Below are 7,519 nucleotides of genomic sequence, written 5' to 3'. Positions count from 1 at the left end.
TGGTCTTGGTCCAATCCAGATTAGGCCCTGGCCTAGACTAGGTTTGGTCCTGATCTGATCCAGATTTGGTCTTGGTCCAATCCAGATTGGGTCCTGGCCTAGACTAGGTTTGGTCCTGATCTGATCCAGATTTGGTCTTGGTCCAATCCAGATTAGGTCCTGACCTAGACTAGGTTTGGTCCTGACCTGATTCAGATATGATTCTGGTCTAATCCAGGTTTGGTCCTGACCTGAACTTGGTTTCCTTCTGGTTTGGAGTAGAATTTATCCTGATCTGAGTTAGATATGGTCCTGGTTTGATCCAGATTAGTTCCTGGTCTTGACCAGCTTTGTTTCCTTTGATCGGTCTTGGTTCAGGTGTGGAAGTTGACCTGAACAGTGGATTGGACCAAGCAGGTGAACTCTGGTACGGTTCACTTTAGTGTGAACACAGACGGTCCTTCCATAGAGAGGAGGAGAACCAAAGAGATCCAGCTGACTGAGAGGGCAGGACTGATCCAGATTCGGACGTCCCAACACAACCGAGAACAACAGACCTATAGATGAAGTCAGCAGCTGTTCATCAGAACTTCAGAGTTCTGGTGGATCTCTAAAGACTTCAGTGATGGTGTTTGAGTGTGACGTCATTCATGTGACATTTGAGCCTGTTCACACCAGAGCTTTAATCCTACAACCATTCCTGCAGTCATTAAATAAACGGACGGTCTCAGAGAAACGGCTTTAATCCGATGTACAACTCTTTAGTTTGTGACGTGTTTGTCGGTAAGAAAACCATCTTTTCTCGGCATCAGAATCAGCTGATTCACATGAACGGGGGAGGAGTTACTTTAGGTCAGAGTGTTTGTTTTTCCCGTGACGTCTGGGCGTTAAAGGGTTAAAGACTGTTTTATAGTAGATCACATTTCTATCTGCAGCTTTTAGGTAAAATTTCACTGAAGTTCCTCCAGTTTAACTTGTCCAAACCCGACTGCTGCAGAGCGTTATGATGAATAATAAATAATACTAATTAATCTATTGATTGGTAATGGGGCCGCCGCCCCCTTTACCTTTAATGCGCATTAATGGGGTTGGTCAAAGACAAATGCAGCTGTGGCTGAAAGCATGGATGGAAGAAAAGCCAGTTCAGAAGCTCAGTGAAGGCGTTTTTAATCTGTCAGCAGTCAGTAGTTTCTGTTCTGTTTTTATCGCCTCTGTCATCTGAACAAATCGCTTCCTTCAGCACAAACAATGTGGAGGAACCGCTCGCAGCTGCTTCAGCTGCTTCAGCTGCTTCAGCTGCAGCGCGACAGGAAAAGAGCCATGTGGAGAATGTGGCAGAAACCACGCCGCGGCGAGGTGACGGCGCTCGGAGAGACCCGTCACCCACAACGAAGAACAGGACTGAGTTAATGACTTGATGGTTTAACGTCTGACAGAGAACGGCTGTCAAGATGTTACTGCTGCAGTCAGAGTGGAAGAGCTTTAAGGAGATGATTGAGACGAGTCCTGAGGAGGTTCTGTTCACCCGTCCATCCATCATCCATCCATCATCCATCCATCATCCATCCATCTGTCCATCATCCATCCATCCATCCATCCATCCATCATCCATCCATCCATCATCCATCCATCCATCATCCATCCATCCATCCTCTGAATCCACTGAACTGTGGTACGGTCACAGGGGTGCTGGAGCCTATCCCGGCTACAGAAGGTTGATGTCCATCACAAAGACTCAAACACATTTTACAGTCACACCTGAGACAGGTATTCACCTCTGAAGTCTGTTTTTGGACTGAAGAGATTAAACCAACACATGTATGAGGAGGAAATACAAACTCCACACAGAAATAACCCCGCTGGGATTTGAACCAGCGTCTTCTTCCTGTGAGGTGACACTTGTGACCGCTGCTCCTCCAGACTGATTTCAGATTCATTCTTGATGGTTTTTGTCTTCTATCCTGGAGTTTCCGGGTCGTGGTGTCAGCCGACTCTCAGCTCTGTCAGTCTGGACGGTCTTGGTCTCATCCTGATTGGTCGTTCTCTGCTCAGTCTATTTACAGAACCAGTAATTGGTCCGATGACCTTCTCTGTCTCGTTTGTGCTGCAGCAGAACCAGACTGTGTTCTGGTCCAGGAGACCGCCGTGGATTCACGTTTGGATCAAATGAGCTCTGATGAGCTTCTGTTTTTCTGTTTAGGATCAATCTAAACTTGAAAGGAGATTTTTGTAACGATCCACTCTTTCAGAACAGCTCAGTGTTCCTGCAGCGCTGCTGTGGAGCAGCGGCTCTCCGGTTTCACTGGAGTGGATCGATAGCTGAGTCAGAGCAGCGTAAGGGAGGTGATACCTGTGTGGACCACATCACTGCCTCGCTCCAGAGTTCTGAGGTTTGTGTGCGGTCACCTGACCTCCTTCTAACCCAAAACATCGGCGTGTCCGGTGGTTTTCTGGACCTCTGGAGGGTTTTCGGTGTAGAAGGACCTTAAACCGTATGAATACACATCAGGAAGGACTCGGATGTTAGCTTTTATGTTAGCCACGCCCCCTCAGAGGAGATTTTGGAAACAGGCTTCAGATCATGAAACTGTCTTTTTAAGACATTGAGGTTGTGGGATTTTGGTTTAAAACTTCATAATCATCATTATTAAAACACTACTGGGAAAGTTTTTTAAAAAAAAGAAACATTCATGGGAGACTAACGATGGCGGTTCTGGTGATTGTTCTGACTGATGACATCACTGGACTCAGTTGTTGTCATGACAACTCATTGAAGCCACAAAACACAAGAATGCTGCTGTTTCATGAATACGTTGATTTCATCTTTAGTCGTTCTTGGAGGAGAATGTCACTTCCAGTGTGTGTGTCCTCTGATGGAACCAGGTTCCAGTCGGAGTCTTTGAGTTCTTGGGTTTCCTAAACCAGCAGCTGGTTCTGTGATGGAAACCAGCTTTTCTCCAAGAAGACTTTTATTTGTGCTCATGTTCTCCTCGTGCTGAAGGAAATGTGTTCTGAATCAGAAACGAGCCGACTTCCTTCACAGCGAGTGAAGCGAGCGTGTGGTTAGGCTGCTGTCAGGATGCTCGTCGACCTCGTGAACTCCAGCTTCACCCTCAGTCTCTGCTCAGTCAGAAGCTGTGGCAGATCATTGAAGATCTTCATGGATTTTAAGGATGTTTAAAGGTCAGACCATCTTCTGGAGTGACTCCAGAGCAGCTGTAAACAGCAGCAGGTGTGAAACAGGTTTACCTTTTTCACCTCCCAGTTTTCTGAGTTTCATAAAAGCTTCTCTGCTGTCAGAGACGCTGCAGCGGATGGCGAGCGCCGCTCCTGTGGACCCTCCTGACATCAGGTTCTGCAGAGCCGACGTCAGCTCGCCGCTGTTTTCAGGACAGACGTGTAGCAGCGTTTCTGTCTGCAGCCCCGCCCCCTCTGCACCCAGCAGGGTGAAGTAATCCTGGCTCCGCCCACAGAGCTGGGATAGGCGAGCACGCCGCTCCTCGGGGTCCCGGCAGGACGAGGAGGCTGGAGTCGGAGACCCGGTCTGTGATTCCAGCCCAACAAAAGGAGCGCCGCAACCCGATCCCGTAGAGCTGAAAACCAGCCTCCCATTCAGATCTCTGCACCCCCCAGGAGGAGGACAGGGATCCCCCCCCCCCCCCCCCCCCTGAGCTGCTGCCATTTTGCTTGTTTGTGTGTTCAGCTGGTGTTGTAAATGAGGGGGGAAGCCGTCCCTCTGTGGGGGGGTCTGTTAAAAGCAGCCGGGCTGTCATGGGCGGCTGCAGGCGCTTCCCCTCCGGGTTATTGTTTCCTGTTGGCGTGCTGCGGTCTGAAGGTGACGTTCCTGAGTCGGGACTGATCCTAGAAAACAAACTTTTTTGGAGGGGGAGGGGGGGGGTGTTTACCTGCAGCTCTTAAGTCACCTGAAACTGTTGCAGCACCGCTCCTCTGTGTAACTCAGATGTGGCAACGGCCGAGCAGCCGCCCGCCGTGAGGCGACCGCCGGCGTGATGAGAAACACAACAACTGGTGACTGAAAACAGCCGCAGAAACCGACTCAGATTAGGAGTCAAATCCAACAGCGTTAAATTATGTATCTGTGGTTTCATGTTTTTGTCCTTTGAATCTGATCCAGAAGCAGCTTTGAGTCTTCAGGCTCATTGGAGTTCATAACATGTTAACCTGAAGTGTTTTCCTCAGAGATAAAGAAAAGTAAGATTTAAACTGCATTTCTGACTTTTCTTTATCTAAATTGTTAAAAATAAAAAATGCAGATTTAAAGAAGATCGTATTTGTGACCTCGAAAATACGCTGGGCGGGGCCACAAGCTCCCTGCTCCGCCCCTTTCTGCTGCATGCTGCAGCATGCTAGCTGTTTTGGCTAATTTAACATTTTCCCCGTCTTGTATTCTACTTTTGCATCCAGCATTCAGCTGCATCGTTTTCAGCTATCATTTTCAGGATTTTCAGCTTCAGCACCAGCATCTTCAGTGGCCACATTCAGCTTACAGCAGTCACACTATTATGTTCAGTCAATGGGAACATTTTCAGCTTTTTAGTGCACTTTAAAACGTATGTAATATTGGTATCAACACGTTCAGGACGTTCATGCTTGTACTTTTTGTGTTTGTACATTTTATGTTTTTTACACAATTTATGCAAATTAAGCTACTTCTAGCAACCGCATTCAGCAAAAAGCATTCACACTAGCATTATCACAGGTAATTTCTAATTTGATATTATTTTTTGACATGTATGAACTTGAAAATGACTTAAATAGTCTTAAATTTAACTTGAAACTTGCATGAACTCTGTTAAAAGACTGGAAACACTTAGAAAATAGATCAGAAGATGACATGAGAGGGACTTTCACAAACAGCTGTGTTGTTCTGGAGAAGACTGTGAAAAACAGAACTGAAGATCAAACATCTTATTTTGTAATATTTATTTCAGGCTAAAATAACCAAGATTGACAAATAAATTCAGGAAATAAAGTTCCTTAAGGTCGAGGATCAGAGATCAAAGAGTTATTCCAGCTAAAGTTTCTCGACGTTCATGAAACTAAAATGATTCCCAGAATTTCCTTCACATTTAAAACTGTTTATTTATTCAATAAACAGGAAAAGATTAGAACATAATCTGATCTGATTCTGTTTAAAACGTCTCCCAGCAGGTTCCTGCTCCGCATACATACATCCATCATACATGAGCAGATGATCGGCAGTCAGAGAGAAGCAGGAGAAAGGAACTGACGGATCTTCAGTTTGTTCTTCTCTCTGTTTAGTGAATGTTCAGTGAAGCCGACATGATGAGTAGAAATGATGAAGAAAGGTTTGAGAGACAAACGTCTGATTATACTATATGTTTATCTTGCTAGTTAGACTTAGTTAATCATTAGTGAGACTTTTTGACTCAAACCTTCAGAGTCGTGGAAACAGCTGGAAGTTTGTTGGTGGAAACGGTGATGCGTTAGACTTAGAATTAGCATTAATAATGTACCACAGATTTCCACTGCTCATCATGTCAGTTGTGATGGGAATCATCTCTGATATGAAGCTTCAGTCATGGATGAAGACGCCTTTGGTTCATGACATCATCGTCAGATCTCCTGAATCCAGTAGATCTCTGACTGAAGATGTTCTCTGTGATCAGGCAGATCAAACGTTTTCACTCTGACTGACCAGAGAAGAAGAATCTTCCGGTCTGATGGCGATGTTCCTCCAGATTCACAAAACGTCTTTTTCACACAAACTTGTTCCTGATCCTGAACTTTGAACTTTGTGTGTATAATTGTGAGTATCGTTGACTGTATATAAGAACTGGACTGAGCGAGTGTGACATCATCCATAGAAAACGGCTCCAATCTAATTAAGTCTATTCAGTTCCAATATACGGACGCCGCCATGTTGGAGCCAGATGTCATCAGTGAGCAGTGATTGGTCCGACTCGGTCTGAGTCATTGTTTCCATGGTAACCACTCTCACCAATCAGGAGTGAGTTTATTGGAAGGCCACACCCCTACCACTTGAAAGCGGGCTACTCAAAAGCCTTCAAACGTTTTGGGCGTGGGGGTCAGCAGGCTCCGCCTACTTTTACTGAGGTGTCTGATTGGTCAGTTTATAAAACAGGATTATCAGGAAAAAAAAAGTATCAGATCCAGAATGTTGATTCTGACCACCAGAATGACTGAGGAACAGCTGATCCTTTCTCTATAGAAGTCTCTGGTACTTTGGCTTCTTGGAGCCACTTCCTGTTTGGACCTCCTGGGGGGGGCGGGGCCTCAGTCCAGTTCTCAGATGTGTGAGCAGCTCCACTTCCCGGTTGGATTCTCCTGGAGAAGTGGAGGATGTTCTGGAGGCAGACTGGCCGTGGGTGGAGGTGTGATGAGAAGAGCTCCTCCAGCCTCTTCAGCGTCTGTGCTGCAGTCACTTCCTCCAAGAGCGCCGCTTCCTGTCACTCACCTTTGATCAAGATGATCGTTTCTCCTGGGGGGCCGAACGTGTCTTCTGGACTGATGTCTGAGTCCTGTTTTATTTATCATGCTAATGGTTTGGATTTATTTATTTATTATTGGTTTGCTGGAATCAGATGTTTTTCTCCTGATGTTCTTCCTGTTTGAAGAATCACAGAAGTTTAAAGAACAGAGAGAAGAACGCTTGGTTTTAACGTTTAATGATTAAACGAGTTTGGCTGCAGTGGAGGTGGAGTTTTAAGGAGCAGAGCTGGGTTCTTCTGATGGTCGGGTTCCCCTGATGGTCCTGGGTTCTTCTGATGGTCGGGTTCCCCTGATGGTCCTGGGTTCTTCTGACGGTCGGGTTCCCCTGATGGTCCTGGGTTCTTCTGACGGTCCGGATCCTTTGCCGGAAGTTCTCCTGAATTCTAGTTTGAACCAAAGAAACAAACTTGTGGTTTTTAGGCTGTCAGGACGTTCATTTTCTGATCGTTGTTTCATCAGATTAACTGTCTAACCTGAACATGGACTCATGGTTGTTTGTGGAACCGGTCCGGCTCCAGTCACGTTAGTTTTGGAACCAGGTGGATCCAGGTGTGGACGTGTGGATCCAGGTGTGGACGGCGTGGATCCAGGTGTGGACGGCGTGTGGACGTGTGGATCCAGGTGTGGACGGCGTGGATCCAGGTGTGGACGGTGTGTGGACGGTGTGTGGACGGCGTGGATCCAGGGGTGGACGGCGTGGACCCGGCTCTGTGGCTCTGTCCACGCCGGCTGCTCAGTTGGATGCTGCGATGGAGGCGCGGTGTGCTCCGGCGGTCACATCACACTCCTCTGCCTCCGTCTGTGGGCGTTTGGTACACGGAGTGCTTCGTGATGGCGGTGGGGGGCGTGAGGAGGCTTCAGTCGAGTGTTTTTCCCTCCAGAGGGTTTTCTGGCAGCGAGCGGCTGTTGGTTGGAGGTGAACGCAGAGTTTCCGCCGCAGCGATCTGTTTTCATGTGGAAACATCAGCCGTGTGCTCGGCGGGCCGTTTGCTTTTCCACATGAGCAGCTCTGCATCCGGGCAGCAGGAGGACACCTGAGCAGGTG

Source organism: Oryzias melastigma, linkage group LG9, assembly GCF_002922805.2.
Source record: "Oryzias melastigma strain HK-1 linkage group LG9, ASM292280v2, whole genome shotgun sequence".
Taxonomy (NCBI): domain Eukaryota; kingdom Metazoa; phylum Chordata; class Actinopteri; order Beloniformes; family Adrianichthyidae; genus Oryzias; species Oryzias melastigma.
Note: the sequence above shows the minus strand (reverse complement) of the source record.